The 26,129-nt window shown below is 46.8% G+C and overlaps 1 protein-coding gene across 1 annotated transcript in view; it reads left to right on the forward strand.

The window, feature by feature from the left end:
• Pitpnc1 (phosphatidylinositol transfer protein cytoplasmic 1) overlaps positions 1–26,129 on the forward strand; it is a 261,209-nt gene that overhangs the window by 189,476 nt on the left and 45,604 nt on the right. The gene's annotated exons all lie outside the window — the stretch shown is intronic.

Here is a 26,129-nt window from a genome sequence, read left to right on the forward strand (position 1 = left end):
CTGGCTGTGAAAGGAAGAAGGGGACAGAAGGAAGGGACATGCCTCTCCCAGGCTTTCCTTCTGGGTAAGAAACACATTCACGCTCTGTGGCCTCTTCTCTGCCCCAAACGCTCAGCAATGGCTAGTAAAAATGTCCGAAGAAGGCTGGGCAGCTCAGTTGGTAGAGTGTGGATGGCAGGCACAAAGCTCTGGGCTCCGTTTTGTCTCAAAAGCAAAAACAAAAAACAAAACAAAAATGCTCAAAGACTATTAATATTTCAAACAGGGAGAACTGGAAGCATTTTCTAGGACTAAAGAGGCACGGTTGCTTAGATCAAAGTTTACTTTGGACAGTGATAGTGGCTAGCATGATGGAGCACTTAAGATCCAAGTTCTAGCCTGTGTGTATCTCCTCTGTTAATTCTCTAGTGCTTGGGTAACCCTGGGAGACAAGCATTTTATATTGGAGTAAACTAGAAAAGTGAGATCAGATCTCTCTTGCTCAAGGTCACCCAGCTAGGTGTCAAACAGCCTGGCTACCATCTAATCTCTCTCTAACTGCTAAAAACAGACATGAAGATAAATCCATAAGTAGATACAGAGTAGCAAAAATAATAGTTTTCAAAGTTCTTTCTTAGGAAGAAAGATGGCTCCTATGGAAAGGATATATTGCCTTGATGGGGAATCCCATCCCATTGTCTGTTGCTATAACTGAGGTTCACAGGGTGCTCAATTTATAAAGAATAAAGGTCAATCTAGTTTACTGTTCTTAAGGCTAGGACGTCCCTGGGTGTGTTTTATCCTACTGTGAGGTCATTGTGCCTGCTGAGACTTGTCTGCTGCATCCTAAGGAGGCACAGGCATCTCCTGGTGAGGCAGAACCATCTGGCTCAGCTTTCCTCATTTGTAAAGCTCAATTGGGTCTACTCCAGTTGCCTCTTTTATCCCTAATCCTAAAGTCTCACCTCCAAATACCATAGAGGCTCAAACTTTCATCCTCACAATGCCATCGATTTAAATTTCAATGTAAGTATAGATATGACACGGAAATGTTATCACAATGGCTTTTCATTGTAGTAGCAAGAAGTCAAGGAAGGATTGTACGATGTTTGTCTTTAAACTAGACTGGGAGCTGGTGACCAAGCCTCATGATCCCCAGGGCCTAAATGATGGAAGAAGGGACCCGATTCTTGAAGTTTGGCCTCTAACTTCCATGTCCCTGGCAAGGTACAGGGATGAGCATACACACACACACACACACACACACACACACACACACACACTCTACTCAAAATTGAATAAACAAAGTGTGAAAAGGTAAATCAAGTGGGGCAGGGGTAGTACAGGGGTGTTACTCAGTGGGTAGAGTGCTTGCCCAGCATATATAAAAGCTCTGGGTTGATCTTAAACCCTGAATATGAGCAAGCATACATACAACTGGGCATGATGATACATACCACCTCTAGTCCCAGCACTCAGCGGGTAGAGGCACAGAATCAGAAGTTCAAGGTCATCCTCAACTACATGGAGAGCTTGAGGCCAGCCTAGCCTACACGAAACCCTGACTGAATATACACACACACATACATACATACATACATACATACATACATACATACATTTAAAAAAAAAAAAAAAAAAAAAAACAACCAGGATACAAGAAACAAATGTGAGCCCAGGCTGGCCTCAAACTCCTTTTGTGGTTAGGATGACTTTCTGAACATCTGGCCCTCCTTGCATCTTCCTCTCCAGTGCAGCACCCTAGCCATCCTGGGGAAGGGACCCAAGGCTTCATGCACGCTAGGCAAGCTACAACACAACTGAGCTAATTCCCAACCCCCGACATCCAAACCCCTTGGTAGTGAAATACTAAAGATAAATGACCCCACAGGCCAGAACTTAGAGGAACCTAGAACATACTGAGACAGCGCCTCTTCCAGGGAGAAGAAAAAGCCAGAAGGCAAGGCAGATACAGGGAGGGAAGGGGGACAGAAAACCAGTTAGCTTGTGCACGGTGGTCTCTAGCTTCAGGCATTTGGGGAGAAGTAATTTAGAGAAAAAGCCAGGGAAGAGGCTTAAGGAGCATGTGAAGGTCAAAGGTCTCCACTGGTGAGGAAACAGAGACTGAGAAGAGGAAACTGCTCACTCAGAAGTCTCTGCAGCCTGGTGATTTGGGCAGCTGCGACTGGTGGTGCCGCCAGCCTGCTTGACTGTCCCTTCCCCAGCTGGGCTCTGCGTTCTGTGCATAAGAGCACAGGAAGTCCAGGAGTTGTTTGCAGGGTGTGGGAAATTGAGTAGGCCAAGGTCAGAATGAACCTGCAGTCCAGCCAGAGTCTCTCGGGGGACCGGAGGGTTCCGTGAGGTGACAGGAAAGGTGTCCTGGGATTGACCTTGAAGTTGGACTTGCAAGGAAAGTAAACAGCGTCTGGGCTTCGGCAGGGGATTGTAGCGATAGAGAAAATCACAGAAGATTCGGGAGCACGTGAACAAAGTCAGCTGACATGGAAGAACGTGAAGGTCGAGGGAGGAGGGAGGAGAAGGCTGGCCTAAGTGCAGTTCCCTCCTCAGTAAGATCCCGTTGACAAACCAAAGTAATCACCCTGCAGAGCGAAGGAGTCCTGGGTGCTTACATATCAGAGTGTGGGTGAGGGGTTTCCTGTCGTGTCATGGATGACCCCAAAGCAGCCACACTGGAAAGTCTTCCTAGTGTGGATGGATCATGGCTCCATAATAAACTGGATTTTATGATAACTGTATAAAATCAACTTCCCCTAGGCCATATGCAGTGAGTGCAGGATTGTATACACACAACTGAGAGAAGTGTCTGAATTCCAGTGACCTTCCTCACCCCTCTTGATGGAATGTCAAGTCCCAAAGCACAATTGTGATACAGGCACAACTGATTGGATAAGGATGGTGGCTGTTCTGCTCAGGGGGTAGTGCCTCACAGTGGTTAAGGGTCAAAGGGGTTCATAGCTAGCATCACCGGGGACAGAGGGCTAGGAAGCAGGGAACAGACTCCTGAGGGCTCTTATGCTGTCAGTGACAGGTGACTCTTACCAGTGTGCTTTTAGGTTGCTGGGTTTGTTTGGTTTTGTTTGTTTCTCCTAAAGAATCTTTGTAATCGTTCTCTAAAACTGGGTTGGTGATTTCAAATGTACAACCTCTTCAGCATCAAGCCCTTGGAACCTATAGTGTTGCAGACTCTCTCCTCCCTCCTCCACCACAGCCGCTCCATGTATTTGGACAATCTGAGCAGTTGTCCCAGAACTCAGTTGTTCATAGCCCTTGGCTTACCTGGGAGATGGTGACAGGGCCCCACCTAATGGCCCTTCTGTAAAGTGCAAAGGGAGCTAGCAGGCTCAAGTCAGAGAGGAGGGAAAGTGCTCCAGCCATTCCAAAGGAGGGAGTGACTTTCTCCAGGATACAGGGGCAAGAATGGGGCGGCCATGGGGATAATGGTTAACCTCAAAGATGATGATAATGGCGTTGGTGTTGGCAGGGATTCCTACTGGACAAGACCAAGCATTCTGCTCACCAGCTAAACCACATCCCCAACCCTGCTCCTCGGTTTTTAAGACCCTGGTCAAAGGTTTACATCCTTGATGTGAGGAAAGGGAGATCCATGTTTCCCATCCTACAGAACCAGTTTGGGAGGTTGTTTGTTTGCTTGTTTGTTTTTAATAATGGGTTTTTTCCCTCCTTCCAAGTTTTCCAGGGCTGCATGAATTCCTGAAAACACTCATGCTGGCAATAGCATGGTCTCTTGCTTTTCAGTAACAACCACTAGGGGTTCTTGTGTCCTTCAAGGGAATGCTTGTCCACTGCATGTTCAGAACAATGGCTCTGCATGCGTGTCTTTGGTTTTTCTACATCTTTGGCGTGAATGAGGGATGTGGGTAGGCCATCTTAAGTCTGGCTCTGGGCAGACTTTTAAGAGAAAAGGCTGTGGTTGGAATGTGAGGTGTGTGTCCCTCAAGGGCACAGACGGTGCCATCCTATCCCTACAAGTGATTAAGAGGGTGGCAGCATCCAGCTTTGATACTTAGAGGTGGAATTTTGAGGGATTCTTAGGAATAGATTAAGTCTTCAGTGTATGACCCTGTGATTATAATTGCATGATGAGAGAGGACTATCCAACCCCCTCCACACACACACACACACACACACACACACACACGTGCACATGCTCCATAGAGGCTTTTGAGTAGGAAAGCTCCTCCTCACTTCTTCATAAGCTTTCTTAGCTTGCAGGTATTTCATTATAGTAACACAGAACAGGCTAAGCCAGAAGAAGCAGCTAATACATGGCCGGGGGCGGGGAGGGGGTTGTCGAGGGAGATGTTTCTCATGAAACAGATTTTAAGAGGAAAAAAAGAGAAAAGAAAATAGGATCTGGGTGGGAACGCCGCAGTAGGAAAGAAAGTCTGGCCCCAGAGACCCAAAGGCAAAGGAAATAAGTTAAAAATAAAATAAAGCTGAGGGTAAACCTAAGAGCTCCTTGGCAGGATCAAAGCCGACTGGAACGCTCTATTCCTAGAGCCCCATGTCCGAACAATTTATTTTTCCTAACCTCTCCGTCCCCACGTGCCTCCCCAGCTGAGATCAAGTGACAAAGGACATCTCAAAATACCCACAGCCAAAACTACTCAGCACATCTCCCAGGTGGAGAAAGACAGCCCTTTTGAGAGGCTTTGTTGAGAACCACTGATGGATTTTCCAGCATCCAGCCAAGTCCTTGGGCACTTGTCGCCTGCCAGCTGGCCACGGCTTTCCAGCCCTGAACTAGATCTGGGTCCTGACTAGAGACCCCCCACTGGGTGCTTGTGGCTTTTCTCTTTTTTCTTTTTTTTTTCTTTTGCATCTTCCTCCTGGAGCCCTCCGACCTTTTGTTAATGAAGATCTTAGCGAGGGGGAAATTGCATTAGTGGCTCATGATCTTGGGTCAGGGCTCTAAATTATGTTAGTTGGTAAGTAAAGGTAGCATTGTGAGTCTGTGTTTGTGGTGAGCTGTTCCCCAGGACCGTAATGGACAGTAAAATAATAAAGAATGGGCAGGAAGACGGCTCTTAAAACCAGATTGGCCACTCAGGCGGTACCAGACAGAGCAAGGCTTCTGCACTGTGTCAGGATGGAAAAAGCAGAGCTCTTGGTAGGTCCCAGAGATAAAGAATGATGCCTAATGCTTGTAGTACCCTATATATCATCTCAGTTAACATTCATAGCAACGTGTAAAGGGAGGCTCACTGTGGATGCTATCACTGCTTTTAAGAGATGTGTGTGTATGTGTGTGTGTACACGCATAGATATGTGTGTGCACACATATGTGTATATATGTATACATATATACACACACACTCCTGGCTTAGCAAGGGAAGGTGGAGTACTTCCCCCCAACACACATTTTTTTTTTATTAAAAATCAATAATCAAAAGGGACCGGAGTGTGATGAGCAGAGTCTCAGCGTGTACACACACACACACACACACACACCTTGTCTAAGGCTACACAGCTAATAATTGACAGAAACGGGGCCACAGCCTCTTGTGGTTTTATATCCTTTATACATACAACCTCGTCTGCCCAGAAGCAGATCTTGTGACTGAAGTAGACCTTAGAGGCTGATCTCAGAGAGATTCCTGCCCTGAAATGGAATGACTGGGTTTATGGAACCATGGGCAGTGAGTGACAAATGAGGGGATTACTCAAAAGCCTGGTTGAAAGGCCTTCCGTAGGTGAGCCAGCATGTGTAAGTCAGGAAGCCTGGGGTTGCAGAAAACACAAAAGGAGAGTGCAGAGCAAGGCTTCAGGGTGTCTCAGAAAAGGACACGCTCTCCGCAGATATTCTCCGTGCCGTTGATCTTGTTCCTGGCGAGATGGGAGTTTGGTTTTTGTATTGTCCTTGCTGCAATAGTGGTGTTGGGGATTGAGCCCAGAACCTGACACAGGTGGGTACCTGTTCTGCCATTGAACTACATCCCTGAAGTCTTTTTCCAAAGACATTTTAGTGACTGGTCGGTTGGTCGGCTGGCTGGCTGGCTGGTTTTTATTTAATTGGGGAGTATTTTACATCACGTGTGGTGGTCAGAGGACAACTTGAGAAAACAATTCTCTCCTCCTACCCTATGGGTCCCAGGGGTTGAACTCAGGTCATCAGACCTTGCAACAAGCTCCTTTATCCTCTGAGCCCTTTCACCGACCCTGGTTACTTACATTTGAGACAGGGTCTCTAGCCCGACTTAGCTCAGACTCTCTATGTAGGCAAGGGTGACTCTAAAATTCTGATTTTCCTGCCTCCGCCTCACAGGTGCGTTTTAGGCATATGCCACCACACCCAGCCTTATGCAGTGGTGGGGGATCATGCATGTTAGGTGAGCACTCTACCCACTGAGCCACATTCCTAGTCCCTCCAAAGGACCCCATCAGAGCCACATTTAATTCAGCTGGGTAGGGGAGGCTTGGAAGTGCAGGCTGGAGCCCCACAGCTCACCCCCAGAAGATAAATGTTGGTAAGGTTCCTTTGCCCAGAAGACTGTCTCCACGTCTGAAGAGATTTTTTTAAAGCCTGGCTTCATAATAGAAACACCGCTGCAACCTGCTATCAGCAAGAGTGATATTAAACTGGCCCAGAGCCAAGCGCATGGCATAGAGCCAGCTGGGAGAGATTAGTATTGCAAGTAAGATTGTAGGCTCAAGGCCAGGGGAGGTGGTGTACCCCCCACCCCAACACACGCTTTTCATTAAAAAATAATAATCAAAAGGATGAGCAAAGTCGCAGAAGGATTCTTGTTGAGCACATCTTCCCTCTCCCTCAGAGCGTGCTCCTGAGACATCTGCAGAAGCGTGCAAGCCGACCACTGCCTATCTGGAAACTTGGCCGTGGCTTAACCTTACAATGCTCTCCATAAGAACCCTTCTGGTCTGCGCCAACACTGCCAATCTTGGTTGGCCTGTTTGACAGAGAAGGCCACAGGGAAATAATATCCAGCAAAACCCATTCCCACCTGAAGTGAGAGACCCTAAGTGAAGCCAGTCTGACTTCCTGCAGCCTGCTGCTTTCTGGGCGTCCCAGGCTTGGGCTGTAGACTGTGGCGTCTCTCTTCCCCATGGTGTTCCATCATTTCAGCATCAGTAAGACCTGTGCAAGGACATGCTTTTCGTGTGTGTGTGTGTGTGTGTGTGTGTGTGTGTGTGTGTGTATGTGTGTAAAACATGTGGAGACCAGAAGTCAGCATCATGTGCCTTCCTAAGCCACTTTTTTTTAGATTTATTTATTTTTAATGTTTTGCCTGTATATCTATATGTACACTCTGTCTGTACAATCCCCTGGTTCTGGAGTTACAAACGATTGTGAGCTGCCTCGTGGGTGCTGGGAGTCAAAACCAGATCCTCTGGAAGAGCGTGGCTCCAGACCATGGAGCTATCTCCCCAGCCCCGTCTCTACCTTATTTTTTGAGATAGTCTCTAACTCAATACTGAGCCTCTTTAACATATTCCATCATGTGGTGACCCCCCCCAACCCTAAAATTATTTTCAAAGCTACTACATAACTGTAATTTTGCTACTGCTATGAATCATAATGTATATATCTGATATATGACCCCTTTGGGGGTCACAACCCAGAGGTTGAAAACCAATGCTCTAACTGAACCTGACACTCCCTGGCTGACTAGGGTTAGGTGGCCAGTGGCTGTAGGGAACCCCTTGTCCCCTAGCTCCCGATGCTGGATTGCAGACACATGTTGTTATAGTAAGGATATGAATCTGGGTCCTCATGCCTACAGAGCAGATATTTTGCACACTGTGCTATCTCAACTTCATTTACAGCCCAGTTGTTCATCAAGGGTGAAACCCTCTGATTCCAGGAGTGGGGCCGACTCTTAGAGTTCTATTATGCAGTGGAGATGAGGCGGACATCCCAAGACCCTCAGATCCCCTATTGCAGGCACACAGCACCAACTGCCAGGAGCAGGCGTCTCTAGTCTAAACATCTCTCAGAGACTGGATGGATGTGCCCAGAAGTGCTGTGTTCTCTAGCCTACCCTCCTGAAAAGCCTCATGCCTTTCAGAAGCGTTAAGGCCATTTCAGAGCCTCCAGTTGTTGGAGCTCTTTTTCCTGTTCGTCTCTGTCTGTGTAAATATTTACGTATCACCTTTTCCCTAGAACCCATTGAGAGTAAGTTGCAGGCACAATTACCCTTCACCCTTGAATACGTCAGTGTGTGTGTCCTAGGAACAAGGACTTTCTTTTATGTAACCGCAGTGCAACGATTAAAATCTGGAAGTCAGACACTGACACAACAATTCAATCTGGTACACAGGCATATTCACATTTTGCCAATTTGTTTGGTCTTGTTTACTGGGGCCAGAGTTTTATGTAACCCAGGCTGGCCTTTAAATTCTATGTAGCTGAGGCCAGCCTTAAACCCCTGACCCTTCTGCCATCAAGCTCCAAGTGCAAGCATGGCTGGTCCCCACCGTGCCCCGAATTCCAGTAACTCCCTTCACTACTGGTCCTCTGTTCCAGACCTCATGTTGCCTCTAGTGGTGACTTCGTGTGCCTGGAGAAGGCTTTCCGTGTTTCACGCATTCTGGGGCTATTGCTTAGTCTCTGGTTTCCCTCACTGTGTCTCACACTTAGATTCCCACCAGCCTCTTCCGTGGGAATTCTGAAGCAGTACTATGTGGTCTTTATGCATTCTTTTAATGTCTTTTCCTCAGCCTGGATGGTGTCCTCTTGTCTGGCATTTGAGAAGACTCTGGTCTCCTTTATTTTTTTCTATTTTCTATTTATTTATATAATTTTAAAAATATTTATTTATTCTTTTTCTATGAGGTGTTTGTCTAGAGCTGGTACTGGGGCCAGTGGGAGGGGTCATTGTCAGCAGAGGCTCCAGATGTTGTTACAGAGTTACCCTGAGGTAGACCAGGAAGAATCCTGAGGCCTGCTGATCCCAACTTGGCCTCTGACTCCTGCAGAGGGCGGACAGAGCCCTCGCTGAGTCATTACATCAGATGTACTGAGGTCTTACAAGCTGACCCCTGAGAGTGGACACTAGGGAGACTGAGGCAGGAAGGGCATTTGAGCCCATGAGTTCGAGACTTTCCTAAGAAATTTAATGAGATCCCATTTTAAAATGATAATAATAAAGTAACCATGAGCAGGGGTTGTGGGAATGTTGCTCTGTCAACAGAATATTTGCCCAACATAATGACACCCTGGGTCCATCCCACATACTGCATAAACTAGGTGTGGTGGTATCCATCAATAATCCCAGCACCCACATGGGAGGAGGAGAATTGAAGTTTAGGGCCATCCTCTGCTATATAATTTTAAGGCCAGCCTGGGCTACATGAGAGGGTTTGGGGTGAATAGGGGAGAAGGAGAGGAGAGAGGGGAAGAAAATCAGAATGGATGTAGATCTGATCACACAACAAAACAGGCAGAATTCACTAGCTTCAAGTTTGCCTTTTGTCCCTAATTCAAGTATGTCCCCTGGATGGTCTAACCTCTTAAATAGTACTTCCATCCTGGGCTAATGAGGTAACTCACTGGTAGTATCCTTACCTCTGTTTGATCCTCAATCCCATAGTGGGGAAGGAGGAGGGTGTGCATCCAGCTTCTCCATTTAGACAGTCAGGGCTTTAATCCTTCAGAGAAGTTTCTCAATCAATCTCTTCCGAAGAGAGTCAAGGAATCTGACACAGGCCTGACTCTCTCACCTTAGCTTCCAGTGCTGGGTGCCATTCCCTGGGACCCACAGAGTCATGTGTCCATGGCTTCCAGTGCTGGGTGCCATTCCCTGAGACCCACAGAGTCATGTGTCCATGGCTTCCAGTGCTGGGTGCCATTCCCTGGGACCCACAGGGTCATGTGTTCATGGCTTCCAGTGCTAGGTGCCATTCCCTGGGACCCACAGCGTCATCTGTCCATTTGTGCTGTGCATTCCTGGAATATCTAATGGTTCTAGAAACTTCAGTATCACCTGAGACACCCAGCCCCTACCCCAAAGCCACTGAACAAGAGCCTATGTTAAAGCAAGCAGGATTCTGTCAAGGTGTTTTATGTGCACATTAAAACATATGATTCATTAATAGAATATACCAGAAAGGCATGTCCTAGGCAAAGAATTCAAGTCATCCCTCAGACTGTGGTCCTTGCTCTTGGGACATGACTCTCAAACTACTCTCTTCACTAACAAGATTCTGCCTTAAAGCTCAATTTGAAGTTATTTCCCCCCTCACCCCTGGTATTCATAATGAACCTGATTGGGAGGGCTTGGTCTAAATTCTTTTTTTCTCATATAAATTTTTCTTTTCAAACTTTGACATCTGCTACTACTTGTTGACTGGCTCATAAAATGTCACCTACTAGCAGAAAAAAAAAAAAAAAGATTCAACTACCAACAAACATGCTAATTTAAAACTCAGGGTTTAGCTGGGCAGTGGTGGCACATGCTTTTAATCCCAGCACTTGGGAGGCAGAGGCAGGCGGATTTCTGAGTTCGAGGCCAGCCTGGTCTACAGAGTGAGTTCCAGGACAGCCAGGGCTACACAGAGAAACCCTGTCTTGAAAAACCAACAACAACAACAACTAAAACTCAGGGTTTGAATACAGTATTTGGGCCTACAAGATGGCTCAGCAGGAAAAAGTACTTGCTGCCAAGTCTGATGACCTGAGTTCAATCCCCAAGACCTACCTGGTGGAAGGAGAAAGCCAATCCCTAAAGGTTTTTCAGACCTCCTGTTAAAGGAGTGCATGTGTATACACACATACACACACTCCCTTGGTTCATGATATAGAATAGGTCAGTTCAACAATAGCCAAAAAAATATAAAAAGTATTTTTTTTTCATCTTTTGTTAAGGCAAGGTCCACGAGGGACTGGCCAAGTGGCAATGGTGGTGTACAACTTTAATCCCAGTACTAAAGAGGCAGGGGCAGGTAGATCTCTTAGTTTGAGGCTAGCCTGGTCTACAGAGCGAGTTCCAGGACAGCCAGGGTTACACAGAGAAACTCTTGCCTTGAAAAACCCCCAAAAAACAAAAATGAAAGAAAAGTCTAAGGAACTGAGGGATGCAGAGATGACTGAGGCCTGAGTTTCTAGCACCCCCCAATAGTATTGGGGTACTTAATGGAACTTTAGTGATGGCTGCTAATTAGTAGGACCCCTGTTCAGACTTGCAGAATTCAGCAGAACAAAAGGTTTGTTGTCACCTGTTAAGTGTCTCTCAGGAGTGCTTGGAGAAGCCGCCCAACAATTAAGAATATCTACCACTCTTCCAGAGGGCCCAGGGTTAGTTTCCAGCACCCACATCAGGTGTCTTACAACTCCTTGTAATTCCAGTTCCAGGGTATTTGATGCCCTCTGCTGGCCATTGTGGGTACTGTACTCATGCCCACAGAGATACACATAACCAAAAATAAAACCTCTTTTGTATTTTTAAAATAAAATAAAATCACAATGAAACTGTTGCTTCTTGCAACATCTGACCTTATTCCAAAACTTAAGAATGAATAGATAACGTGTTCAACCTCTCTTGGAGTGTTAGTGACATATGACCTCCAAATTTAACAAAAGTAACATCAGCTAAGACAAGCCACCGATTTGAAGCAATGTCCCCTTGGCAATTCCATCGCTTAGGGGTGAGTTTCTATGAGAGCCCAAGAATCCAATTTATAACCAAATGTCACCCCCAAATGAATTCGTGATTACTCTTCTACTAGAATGCCTTATAAGAGTCATTGTGATCTTGAGAGATGCCGGGTAGATCTGAAGTGGGAGGGGCCTCAGGGCAAAGGAGGAGCAGGAGCCAGAACTTAGAGGCTGAAACAGCACAGAGTGGGGAGGAGGCGAGAGACCCGAGGAGCAAGGGGGACCTGGGCAGAGCTGGGAGGAGGGGAAGGGAGACGGAGGACAGGGATTTGATGAGTGGAGGCAGGCACTCTTGGTCTGTAATCTTAGGTCCTGTTGGGGGCTGCAAAGCTCCTTTACATCTCTTGTGTTCATGGGTCTTGACAGCTTAGAGAACACTCTCAGACGCTGGAATGGCTGGAAGGAGTTCCTAGGGTCTCCTATCTTCTATGACATGGGTTCAGATATTTTCATTCCTGGGCTCTGGTCTTTCTATCATAAATAGGTATGTTCCAGTGGGACTGAAGAAACTGGCTTAGTGTATTGGGAAGAAAATTCATGGGCAGGGTGGGTGGATGGGTGGGTGAATAGTTGGATGTGTGGGTGGGTGGATAGATGGGTGGGTGGATGGGTAAGTAGATGGATGGATGAGTGAGTAGATAGATGTGTGGGTGGGTAGATAGATGGATGGGTGGGTGGGTAGATGGATGTGTGGGTGGGTGGGTAGATGGATGGATGGATAGATGGATGGATGGGTGAGCGTGGATATCAGGAAGAGGAGCCCCATGGCTGACCATATCAGAGAGATTAGAGGGCCTGTCATGGAGATGGATGGTGATATACAGTGGCTGTGGAATACATACAGCTTAGTGCCTGGCATGCCAGGAGAAGGAGAAAGTATGAGATCATGAGATCCCACCCTGGTTCCCACCATGGATGATTAAAAGACAACAAAGAGAACCAGGCTTAAATATCAGAGTCAGAGGGTTTGGGGTAGGAGACATGGTGGAGGTAGACCTAAATATATTCATTTCAGCCCTACCAGAGCTAGGCATGGTCATGTGACATAGATCTGGGCCTCAGAAAGTGTCTTGAGGTATCCAGTAGGGTTACTGTGTCATTATCAACCAAACATTAATGTTGTTACAGTTGTTCACTATAGTATTGTGAACATGCAGAATTATCATAGGATTGGAATCAGTGGTGGAACACTTGACTAGCGTTTACAGGGCCCCAAATTTTATCCCAGCATCAGAAAGGGAGAAGGGATGGAAGGGAAGGAAAGGAGAACACTGCTTATTCCTAAAAACAACTGTTCTAGTCCACTGGAAAGAGAAGCAGGGTGGGGTCGTTAAAGATGATGTCAATGCAAAGCCGATTCACAGTGGTGGACTGGAGAGCACAGTGAGGCAGTGGGCGGTGCCTCCCCACTAAGGAAAACCAACATGAACAGATCCAGCCTGTGGATTTCACTGTATCATGCCCTCGACCTGAGCCCCAGACATCCGCACCACATGCTGGGCCAAACATATCTTCCCCTTTGTCTTGGTTGGGGAGCTCCTTCTGGAGGCTTCTACAGCTGACTCGGGTGGGGACAAATGGAGCCCTGTCAGGGTTCTGTACATGGTTCTTGACTTTGTCTCTCAGGGAGTTTACAACCCATCCACACAGAAGGGGAAAAAAAAATCAAACAAAACACAAACTACTAGGAAAATGTATAACAGTCTGTTCCTTGTTTTTTTTTTTTTTTTTTTTCCCTGACAGTAGATGCAATCTCTTGATTCTTAAGTGGTTTGGGCTGGTTCCCACTGCATTGTTTTGCCTAGAGAGGCTTGATAGGAATGAGTTTGATGGAGACACAGGCCCTGAAGCACCTCAGGATATTCATTCAGAGGACGGCCAAGGGAAACTCTCCAGCCTCCAGCAAGCCAGGCTGCAGGCCTCCTCCCTTTGCCCACTCTTACATGTCAACCTCTGGCAAGCCCTCAGTCCCCTGTACTTCATTCTCTTCCCTCAAAGCTGACTTAGTCAGAAAGCCTGTACCCTTATCAGAAACCCTGCCTCTATGCAAAGTACTCATTGTGTGGGCTCAAAAAAAAAAAAAAAAAAAAAAAAAGTTGAGGGAACCAGGAGATCAAAGTCACCTCTAGGAGACAGACACCAAACAGGGAGGCTGGTGAAGGCCAGGCAAATGTGGGTCTGCCAGCAGTTTCAGGTTCGATATCAATTTGTCAACTTGAGAGAAAACCAGCCATTCCCGCTCCCAGAGACCACCTTGTGAACTGAAATAAGAAAGAACTGGGAGAGATTGGAGCTATTTTAAGCTCAGCTTCTGAGATTTATTTTTGGACCCATTATTGATCTTACTGCAGGGAAACCATACGGCCGTCCCTGCGCCAATATCCACACCTGCCCACGGGAGGTGCCAGCCCCATCTCCTGGGCCTCTCTATGTCCAAAGGAGGCTGTGGCCCACCCAGGGAGAGTCTCTGCTCCTAGGCTGCCATCTGCATCAAAATTAGAACAAGTTCTCAATGGAACTTTGTCACAACCACCCTTGGAACCTAAACTTACAAGGTATTTTTTTCCCTACCTTTGAAAACCCAGCTGTAGCATTTGTGACTCTGCTGTATTGCTGTACTGAACATCTCTGCCTTACCCATAATTAGTTGTCATGGCCTGGAGCACCTGATTAGGACGTTGGTGGTGGTGTTTTGCTAAACGCCTCCCCCCACACACACTCCCAGTCCCCACCCCAACCCCCAACAGTCTTTTCCACATTGGTCACTGTATTGCTTCTTCACCACATAACCTCACTCACAGCGGCCTGGGGATTCCCCAGGTTCCCTGGGGGTCGGGTGGGGGACCTTGAGGCATGGCTTGAAATAGTTAACTGCCCTCCTCCTATTTTGCACAAGTCCCTTTTAGACTTGAACCCTGGATTTGAAGTGCCATTTCCCTTAAAGGCATCACAGCTGTGAATTCTCCACAATGGTGTCTACCCCACAATCCTCTTTGTCCTGTCTCTGCCTTACCACTTTACCCAGCATCCTTTGCTCTTTGATCTTATTGCCCCCATTCTACCCATGCTTCACTGGTGACCTTTGTGTTGAACCTCACCAACCTCAGAGCCATGGCCCTAAGTTATTCCTGCCCCTCCATCTCTCAGAAGGACTGTGCTCAGCAGGCCTCTGTCTATCATACAGTTCTGTAACCTTTAAGGTAGGTGGAGAATAGAAAGTACATGTGCACCTTGGGACCTCCCAGAAGGTTTGGTCACTGAGGACAAAGCCACATGTTTAGGGTGGCGAGCATCATTGTGACCTGGATAATGAAGGAAAGGGTCTTGTGAGTAGAGGACTGTGGGAGTTTCCTAGACTACCACACGAGTGTCTCCAGTCAGGAGACAGAACACAATAGAAATGTTCTGACCTCACTGGGCTGGAGGTCAGAGGTCGAACTCAAGGTGTCCATAGGACCATGGTCCTCCAAAGGCATCCTTCTTCTCCTCTCCCAGCAGCATCTAATGGTGCCAGACATTCCTTGGCTTGTGGCTTCATCACTCTAGTACCAGCCGCTCATCACTTTCATTGTATCTGCATTCCTTCTTCTTCTTCTTTTTTTTTTTTCCCCAAGACAGGGTTTCTCTGTGTAGCCCTGGCTGTCCTGGAACTCACTCTGTAGACCAGGCTGGCCTCAAACTCAGAAATCCACCTGCCACTGCCTCCCAAGTGCTGGGATTAAAGGCGTGCGCCACCACTGCCCGGCTGCATTCCTTCTTATAAAGATGTCCAGCATCAGATTTAGGGACCATCCTCTACCTGGACTTTCATCCTAAGATCTTTAACTAATTACATGTTCAGAGTCCCTGTTTTCAAATAAGCTCTTTCTTGAGCTTCCTGATGGCTGTGAGTCGGGGAGGGAGGACTATTTACTCTACTGTAGGAGCACTGATACCTTTGTTGAAGGAAAAATCAACAAACACCACACAATCCAGGAAGACTGCTTCTGTTTTTCAACCTTGTGTGGAAACTGGTATTCTTGCAAAAACCTGTCCACAGATGCTTTCAGTTCACAACTCTCTCTAGTCAGAGAAATGGATAAGCATCACCTGCATGATGGGAAACAGTTCAACACTAGAAAGGCACCAACTTTGAGAGTCTGAACAACAGGAAGGGTCAGGAGGAGGCTGTGCTAAGTCTGTCTCCAAGGTTATGTTCTCTGAGTTTCCATTCCATGTCTGAAGCTTCTCTCTTCTATGAGGTGCTAAGAGCCATGCATGGGGTTCTTACCAGTGGTAGACCAATATGGTACCAAGTTCCCGTCTGAGACTCTTACAGAGCCCAAGCAATAGTATGTGTGTCTGTGGTTTCTAGAGCCTGAGTGGATAGAGGGTATGCTATGAATCTGTCTGAGGGTGATGGGTCGGTTCTACATTTTAACTGTTGTAGAGAGGACAAGACCCCCATCTACACATGCTTAAAATACATGTACAACCCCCAACCCTGGAACAATACCACTGTAAAACTGGGGGCTGGAGAGACGACTCAGTAACTCATAATTCAGAGGACCCAAGTTCGATTCCCACCACCCATGTCAGGCCACCCTCTTCCAGCCTCCAAGGGCATTTGTGTCACATGCACACATTCACACAATATGTGAGTGATTTTGTGTGTGTGTATGTGCACGTGCTGGGATTAAAGGTGTGCACCACCACTGCCTGGCTGTAGTGTGATTTTTAAAATTATTAAAAACAAATCTCTAAAATAGTTATCTGGAACAAAAAATACAAAACAAAGACTACTGTAGTCTACTAAAAGTGCAGGGCTGTTGTATGTGTTTATAAACAACAAAATGGTACTTAGATCTTCTATGCAATTGGTGTGTTGTTTGTTGTTTGCCTAGTTTTTTGGTTTGGTTTGGTTTGGTTTGGCTTGATTTGGTTTGGTTTGGTTTCTTTTTTTTGAGACAAGATCTCATGTCACCCAGTCTGGCTTCAAACTCTTTGAGCAGCAGAGAATGATCTGGAACTTCCCATCTTCCTGACCATAGCTCCCAGTGCTGGATCACAGGCTCAGACCATGGCACCTGTTGTGTAGAGCTGGAACTCACGCACACGAGCCAATTTCTAAGTTTTTATTTGTCCTGTACTCAACAAACTGAAGGGCTAAGATACCAATATGCTTCAGGACACCTGCTTATCTCTTCCCTTGACTAGTTTTCTAGTCTGTCTAGTCTGTCTATTTGTCTGTCTGTCTGTTTGTTTATAGAGCCATCTATCCTCAGAAATACTTTTAGTGATGAATAAAGGAAGGGAACGGCTCTGGAAGGTGTGTGGTCTCTTCCAGGAAAGGGGCAGGCTCAACAATTCCAGACTCCATGGTGTGTTTCCTTGTACTCAAACTGAGTATGCCCCAGCCGTGGCTGTCCACGCCTATAATTCCCACACTAAAGAGACAGTGTTGGGGAGGATCATGAATTCAGGGCCCAGCCTAAACTGTTAAGAGGATTCTGTCTTGGGGCAGGAAGGGGAATTAGCATATGGGCTGTGAGAACTTTCAGTGTTAGAGCACTTGCCTGGTATGTACGAGGTTCTGCAGCTCCTATGCCAAATTTCTCCTAACTCCATCTCGCAATTGATCTTGGCAGAGAGTTCTATTTTAGCTAGTTGAAAATGGTTCTTCAATGACTAATATCTGAATCAAGCCAGGGAGCTAGAAGGATGGCTCAGAGGTTAAGAGCACTGGCTACTCGTCTGGAGGACCCGGGTTCGATCCCCGGCAACCACATGGCAGCTCGAAACTGTCTGTGACTCAAGTTCCAGGAGATCTGACATCAATGCACATAAAATTAAATTATATATATGATTTTATAGAATCAGGCCAGACTTCCAACCATATACCTCACTTTGATGAATCTGCTCCCTGTGGTGGGTCAAGATGTGAGGGTGCTTTTCTATTGCTTCTTGGCCTCCCCAGCACATCCCAGTCACTGGAGTCCTAGGAGTCCTCACTCTAGCTCAGCATCCCTGTTGGGAACCCTGCCTGCAGGCCACACAGAGGACAGACATCTTGTTCCACTTTACATTTTCTGCCTGCCTTGTGCTACATCTCCCCACCAAGGACTCCTGCCCCACAGGAGTGGGAGATTTCCCGTCTCTGCCTCCTAACCCAGCAGATCCTTTCCCATGAATGCTCAGCAGCCTTCTTGGGCCTGGTTCCACACGGATTCTCTTACCTGCAGGAGTGTCCTCCAGGACTCACTGGATGGTTCTTTCATCCCCCACACTCCTCCTTCCCTGATCCCGTAGCTGTGACACCCTAGAGAGGTAGTCTAGTCCCAAGGACAGGTTTCAGGGAACTGTCTCTTTCAAGTCCCTCCTTCCTTGTGGTGCTTCCGCAGGGCACCAGGCTGCTAGGGTTTATGTTTAGTAAACTTAGTCACACGCTAGGTTTGGTCCCTTTGTTCCCCCCAAAATTAAACCTTAGGCGGATAAAACAAGAAAATTTTTCTTATGCACACCACTAGTATTGACAACAATTTGTTGGGTTTTTAATGTTGGCAACACAGTGAAATGATAAATATTTAAGGCAATGATTAGGTTACTTCCCGAATGTAATTACACGTTGTATACATGTATTAAAGTGCTATGTTAGGCTTCATACATTTTTAATTAAAATATTATTCTTTTTAGAAAAATCACACTGGGTGTGAGCCCAATTGTAAACCATTTTCACTGCATGCAAAAAAGACCCTGTGTTCACACACACATACACACACATATTGTATTTGTATATAATATATAGTAAACATTTATAAATTAATAAGGTAGAAGTTAATAAAGCTAAAAAAGGTTTATATGATCTGAAGAGAAAATAGAGTATTAAACACTTAAAATTTAGCACAGGGCTGGGCATGTAGCCCGCTTGGTGAGTGCTTGTCTAGACACATGGTGTGGGCTGACTTCTATCCCTCCTGTCCCTACACAAACCAGGCACCACGGTGCAAGCTTGCAGTCCCAGCTATGGGAAGGCTCAGGAGTTCAAGGTTAACCACATGCATAGTAATTCCAAAGCCAATCTGGGTTCCATGAGACCATGTGTTTAGAAAAATAACGACAGAAACAGGAAGGTCCCTCAAACCTAATACCCTGAAAGGGAGTTGAGCCGTCCCTGAAGTCAAGCTCGGTGTTAAGGACAGCAGAGGCATCCAGCCTGCCAGGACCTTGTAGGTTCATCACTCCACCTTCCAGGAACATCGTTCCCTCAGAGCCTCTAGGGACCGGGGCAGGGCAGGGAATTGAACCCCTGGCCTTCAGGTTGCTTTACCCCTCCTTGCTGACATTGGAAAGCTCTTCTCTTTTGCCTGACCAAAGGCCTAATGATGCTGTCCACCAGAGCCCTCTCCAGAGAGATGCTACAGTTTACCCAGCATCCCAGTCAATCCACCCAGCCTTAATACCCCTAAAGCCTGGGGCAAGCAGAAGGTTTGATGAGGATTAAATAAAAGCAGCTTGCCTCCCACTGCACTGCCAGATGGGGCTCTGATTCTGCTCCAAGACCAAAGTCGGCTAAAGAGTGAGTCTGGGGCCATTTCTGTCCCCAGGGCTGCCAGCTCCAGCAGTCAGTTCTGTAGACACCCCACCTTAGAGATCGTGGATTAGACCCTGGAGTCTTAGAGCCACACCATGCAGCTTACTATGGGATAGGCTTCTTCTTTTCCTCCTGCCACAAAATAGTCAAACTCTTGGCCTAGTTTGAGCACCCGAGTTGGAGGCTCAGCCACCCATAACTCTAGCTCCCGGTCACGTGAAGTCCCCTTCTGACCTCAGCTGCACCCACATGCACATACTCTCACATAGACACAGCACAGAAACATCATTCTTAAAAAGGGAGGTGGTGTTGAGAGCCATCTCATGGGCGGGCACCTATTCCTGACACTATTAATGATACTCTGTTATGCTTGCAGACAGGAGGCTAGCATGGCTGTCCTCTGAGAGGCTCCACCCAGCAGCTGACTCAGAGGCAGAGGCAGACAGACACCCACAGCCAAACAGTGGATGGAGCTTGGGGAGTCTTGTGGTAGAATTGGGGGAAGGATTGCAGCCCCCAAGAGGATAGGAACTCCGCAGGAAGGCCAGCGGAGTCAACTAACCTGGATCCTTGGGGTTCTCAGAGTTGGAACCATCAACCAAAGAACATATATGGACTGGACCTAGGCCTTTGAATTCAAGGCCGTTCTACAGAGTGAGTTCCAGGACAACCAGGGCTACAGGGAGAAACCTTGTCTTGAAAAGGCAAAACCAGAACAAACAAAAAGAATGCAGGAGTGATTCATTTTGTGAAAAGGCATAGATTTATGATGTCATGTCCTTTATGTGAGGAGCTTGAGGCATCTTTGAGGTTTGGCACTAAAGAGTAACAGCAACTTGATAGCCCATGGGTCACGTGCTCTAGTGTGTTGTTTGGCTTAGTGTGTTGTTGTTTTAAGTCTAGTCTTCACAAAATGCCAAGTCCCCTAAGACCTCATCTTCTACCTCTGAGAGGCCCACTGTGGAACACACATAGTAGGGGTAAAATAAACATTTACCAACGCAGATTGACCTGTGAGTGGGTCTGTGGGGGATTATCCTGATGGTCATAACTCATGTGGAAAGACCCAGCCTGCAAGTGGGTAGCACCATGGCCTGGCTTGGGGCCCTGGAGCTTACAGAGTAGTGAAGGCTAGCCGAGCACCAAGCACGCATGCGTTGTTCCGTCGGCCCACGGATGTGACTAGCTGCCTCTGGCTCCTGGCACCGGGACTTCTCCGCAGTAACGGGTTATAAATTGCGAGATGGACTGTAAATTGGAATTATGAGCTTAAATGAACCCCTCTCTCCCCGAAGTTGCTTATCATCAGGATATTTTATCTCAGTGACAGGAATAAGGTGAGGACAGGAGCAGAGAGGCAGTAGTAAAGCAGCCTTCTGCTTTCCGCGTCCGTCCTTACTGCCCATTCTCGGTATGTCTTAATTAATCACATCCCAGATGCTGAAAATCTAGTAGAACAGAACCGTGGCTTGGCTGGGCGTCTGTGTCCTTTCAATTGTATCTGAAGCATAAAATGAAACGACAGGTAGGTTTTTCTCAAAATCCCTACCGTCGCTGTCCTGCCTCCGCACGTAGCCTCAACATACTACAGGAAATTCCAAACAAACAAAAACCATGTGGGAATGATTTATTTCATGAAAAGATGTACGTTTAGGTAGACGCCGTGCCATTTGTGTGAGGCGCTGAAGCGTCTTTGAGGTTTGGTATTAAAGGATAGCCCCCCTCTTTTTTTCCTACTTATACCTCAATTTAAAAATAATAATACAATTTATTTTTTAGAATACTTTGATGTTTTCAGTGAGATTGCATGACAGTACAAAGAGTTCTTCTTATCCAAGCTTAGAAAAGTTTCTCCTTTGGTGAGTGGAATTAAATTCACTGTCTCTTATGAATGCTAACCTTAAGGTGTGCTCTATGCAAGCGTGCACGCACACACACACACACACACACACACACACACACACACCCTGAGTCTGGACCTTAAACCACAGAAGTTGCTAATACCAAGAATGGAACCCAGAATCCAAGTGTCTGGATTTCTGCACCGTTTCCAATAGGCTGCAAACCCGACTCCAAAATCATAAAATTTAGAACTGAAACAAGAGAATACGAAAATCTAGGAAGATGGTCCTTTTCTAGGAGAAATCCAGACTGCTGGGAACAGGACACATTCTGTTTATGGACACAGAGCCATGCAAAGGAAGCCAGAGCAGACTCCTCAGTCAGGACCATGTGACAGAACGGAGCTGACCTCTCTCTTTTTTTTTTTTTTTTTTTTTTTTTTTTTTTGGTTTTTTTTTTGGTTTTTTTTTGTTGTTGTTGTTGTTGTTGTTTTTGTTTTTCGAGACAGGGTTTCTCTGTGGAGCTCTGGCTGTCCTGGAACTCACTCTGTAGACCAGGCTGGCCTCGAACTCAGAAATCCGCCTGCCTCTGCCTCCCAAGTGCTAGGATTAAAGGCGTGTGCCACCACCACCCGGCCTGACCTCACTTTCTTGACCATTCTCTCACAGTGAAGTATGCAAACCTGCTTCCCTCCCAATTTCTAACTTTCCCCCCTTGCCATTACGTTGTTGAAAATCTCTGTATATATATTTTTTTCAGCTTAAAGTGTCTTACTTTAAGACAAATTCTCAAAGTGTGCATTTCCTAAAGTGTGCATATGCACACATGTGTATATTCATACATGTTGATGTATGTACAGACACATGTGCTTACATGCGCATGGAGGTCAGAGGTCAGCACTGGATAGATAGCTTCCTTAGTTGTTCTCCGATTCATTCTTTAGAGTGCATAGGAGCTTCTCTGAAAACCTTGTGAACACTAGAACATACTGGTCCTTGGAAATGTTGACTCTCTAATGTCTCACACCTATAAATGTTGCCCCCATGTGACTTCCTGAGTTCAGGCACTAGAAACCCACCCAGACTGCAGAGCCAAGTCATGTGGACTTCCGCACACTTGGTATTTCAGGGGCTTTGGCACAAATTAAGTATCCTGTTATCAATCAGAGATTGTACAAAGGTTGCTTCTAATAGAACACCTGAGCTGCTGAACCAGGGATTAGTGAACACCAAGTCTTAAGGGCATGAGAGGTGGTGGCCAGAACATATACTTATGAGTAGTCGGACTCCAGGGAGCAGGAGGTATTTTGGGCTCAATTTTCCTCGTCTGAAACTTGGGGCTGTATAATAGTCATTCCTCCTCTTCCTAGGTTTGCATGCAGTGAGTGTCAGCTAGGACCCAAGCAGAAGGCAGGAATCACAGTTATTTGAACAGGAGGAATGTAATATCAGGAGTTAGTAATGTCTGATAGAAGCAACCACCAAGATGGGTCAAGAACATAGAGGTTACTGTAGGGCTGAAACAGAATGCCCAAGGAAGGACAGACTTAAAAAGGACCCTTTCTCCATGGCTAAGGTGTCAGGTGCTGACATTTCTGGAGAAGGTGTGGCTGTCATCTCCAGGATGGCCAAGGAGTTCCTTAGGCTCCCAAAACCACAGCTGGGTGTCAGTCACTGAACAACAGAAAGTCTTTTGGGACACAGGCAAGGTGAGATTAGAGGCCAGCTGTGCCAAAGGAGTTGGCACACACTACCAGTGCAAGGCTGAAATGCACACAGTGCCTGCATCAGGAGGGCTAGAGGGAAGTGGTTCCTGGGCCGGCTGCCAGGACTGCAAGGTCATTGAGTAACTGCCCTCCAGGCACGCAGCAAGGCAGAACGACATCCTTTCCCACAGACTGTACACACACCCTCCAGGATCCAAGCCTGAGATTCTTTCCCCAGTGGTATCTCCACATCGCCCCCTATTGACAGGGCTTGAATACTACTTGCTCAAGAGGGAAAATCCTAGCCTTAGAGCTGAGAAGCAGTAATATATCGTGATTTTCTTTTTAATGTCCTAATTACAGTTGGGGAAATGGTTGAGTCAATCAAGTGCTTGCCACACAAGCAAGAAGACACACCTTCATATCCCCGTAAAGACCAGGTGTAATGGCATACGTCTGTAGTCCCAGTTATTTGGTTGACATGGCAGAGAAAAGAGGGTTCCTGGAGCCCACTGGCCAGCCAAAAGCCAAACAGATAAGATCCAGGCTCCGTGAGAGACCCTATCTCAAAAGATAAAGTTGGGGGATCTAGGGAGGGGGCTCAGCCGGTGAAAGCAGCTGCTATTCAAACATGAGGGACTGAGTTCAAATCCCAGCATCCAAGTAATTAGCGAAGCATAGTCACATTGTGGCAAATAGCCAACCCAAATATGACCGGTCAAAGAAAACACAACTCAATAATTATGAATATATGCTGCACGCCTGGATTGGGCAGATTCGCCCCTACACTACTCTGTTCCCCAGCTATGAGACCCTTATAACTTTCGGGTTTTCCAAGTCATGTGTTTGTTCTTCTACCTCCTGCTTCCCAGTCTCCTCTCCTTCATCGTCTTCCTCCTCCATTGTCTTCCCCCAGTCCTCTCTCTGCTCTCTTCCACCAACCTTTATCTCTCCACCTCCACTTCTTCTGCCCAGTCACTGGCTCCAGCCTTTATTTTACAAATTAAGATGGGCAGAAGGTTCACTAGAATCCACCTGTGTCACAACTCACACCTCCTCTGCTGCCCTTCACTGGAAAGGGGAATTAGCATCAAAATACAAGGCTGGGGCTAGCCACAACATAGTCACGTGTACCTATAACTCTAGCTGTGGGGGGAGGGGGGGAGGGGGGCATTGAGAGAGGAGGATCACCCAGATCTTGTCAGCCACCAGCCTCACTCCAGGATCAGTGAGAGAGCCCCGTGTCAAGGGAGTGAGTCAGAGAGTGACAGCCAGACACCTGTCATCCTACACAGCATATGCATGAGTCTCATAACCTGCACATACATGCTAAATTAATTCATCTTTTAAAAGACAATAGGAAAGTTGATGATGATAGAAGACACCTGATTAACCACACACAGACACACACATAACTACTTACGTTAGTTAAAGTCACACAGCTGGCCAGTGGCCCTCTTATGACCTGCCTACTTCCTTTAAATCCCATAGATTACACCAATGAATGCCAAGCCACTTTGTTTCTTCTATAATTTACTGTCTAGAAAGCCCCATCCCCTCAGGCGTTCTGGCTTGTCCTCTTCTCCTCTTGGCTTACACTTGAGAGACTGAGAAACCAACTCTGACTCCCACAATCCCTCATTTCACAACTGACTTCTCCACACAGACTCGAATGGCTCGCCCACTGTCTGTTTCATTTTCAGGCAGTCCACCTGTCTATCCCAGGCAGTAGGAGTGCCAGGAAGCACTGGACTGAAACAGGCCGTGGGAGGAACCCGGGTTCATCTAAAAGCCAAGCTTTCTATGCCTTTGAGGAATGCGCCACAGACATCTCAGGGCAGGCCAGAGGTTCATCTTCCCTGACCAGTCTGAAGACATTTGTCCATAAGGCCCCTAATTTTAGAATTTAGAACATATTAGGAGAGTAGGCAGTTGGGGTGCGGAGGAGGTGGCTCATTGGGTAAAATGCTGACTGATCCCCAGTACCAACATAAGAAGCTGTGTGTGGTGATACGAAGTTCTGGCTGTTTTTAGAAATTCAAGAATGAGGAAACAAATCTTTTCCAAAAAGCTCTTCCAAAAAATTGAAAACTGCTGAGTTTTGGCAGCTCCTCTGGGCAGAGGCTGGGAGGGTCTGGTGAGAGGCAGGAGAGTCCCAGCAGCTCACTGGACATCCTGTCTAGCTTAAACTCTACTGAGCTCCAGATTCAGTGAGACACCCTGTTTCAAAAATAGGTAGTGAGTGAAAGAGAAACTCTGGCTTGCACATGTCTTTTTTTTTCTTTCTTTCTTTCTTTCTCTCTCTCTTTTTTTTTTTTTTTTGGTTTTTGGTTTTTGGTTTTTCGTGGCAGGGTTTCTCTGTGTAAGCCTGGCTGTCCTGGAACTCACTCTGTAGACCAGGCTGGCCTCGAACTCAGAAATCCGCCAGCCTCTGCCTCCCAAGTGCTGGGATTAAAGGCGTGCGCCACCACTGTCTAGCGCTTGCACACATCTTGTATGGCACTTGCACATACCCCCCAAAATAGAGGAAGGAGGAGAAGGCAGACAACAGAGCAAACAGCAGACTTGGCAGAGAGTTTCCAGGACGACCACTAAGCTGACAATGCTCACCTAGCTCAGGTGAGGAGCCCTTGGGCACCGCCCCACGGAAGGCTATGTTAATAGGCAGCAACTGAGCATCAACACAGTGTTGGTAGTCATCTGCCATCTTGTTTTTCCAGAATGCCCCATCATCTGTGGAAGAGAGTGATGGGATTCCTGGAGTGAGACGGGGACAGAGACTTCCTCCAAGGGTAGCGTGACTCTCCAAACCTAATCTGCTCAGCATCCTTTGCGTCATCACTTCAGACCAAAATACGGGTTGTGTATAGTGATTAAAAAATGTTCTAGACCTAAAGAACCTAGCCACGCTGGACCCTGCTCACACACCAGTGAAATACACATTTGATTTGGGATATAGCTCTGTTGGCAGAGTGCTTCCTTAACATACATAAGCCCTGGGCGTAGTCTGAAGTATCTCAGAAGACCAGGCGTGCAGATACAAGTCTGCAGTCTCTCTACCAGGGAGGTAGAGTAGAGGCAGGAGGATCCGAAGCTCAAGGCTGTATTTGACAGCTTTGGCAACTGTGAAATCCTGTCCCAAGAAAGAAAAATACCTGGGCAGTGGTGGTGTGGGCCTTTAGTCCCAGAACTCAGGAGGCAGAGGCAGGTGAGTCTCTGGTAGCTCCAGCCCAGCCTGGTCTACATAGTGAGTTCTGGGACAGGCAGAGCTGTGAAGAAAGCCCCTGTCTCAAAAAAGAAAAAGAGACAGAAAAGAAAAATTGTAAGAAGAAAATATTTAATCCTAGGCAAAAGGAAAGGGCTTGTGGTTTATTTTT

This window comes from Arvicanthis niloticus, chromosome 6 (genome assembly GCF_011762505.2).
Source record: "Arvicanthis niloticus isolate mArvNil1 chromosome 6, mArvNil1.pat.X, whole genome shotgun sequence".
Classification (NCBI taxonomy): Eukaryota; Metazoa; Chordata; class Mammalia; order Rodentia; family Muridae; genus Arvicanthis; species Arvicanthis niloticus.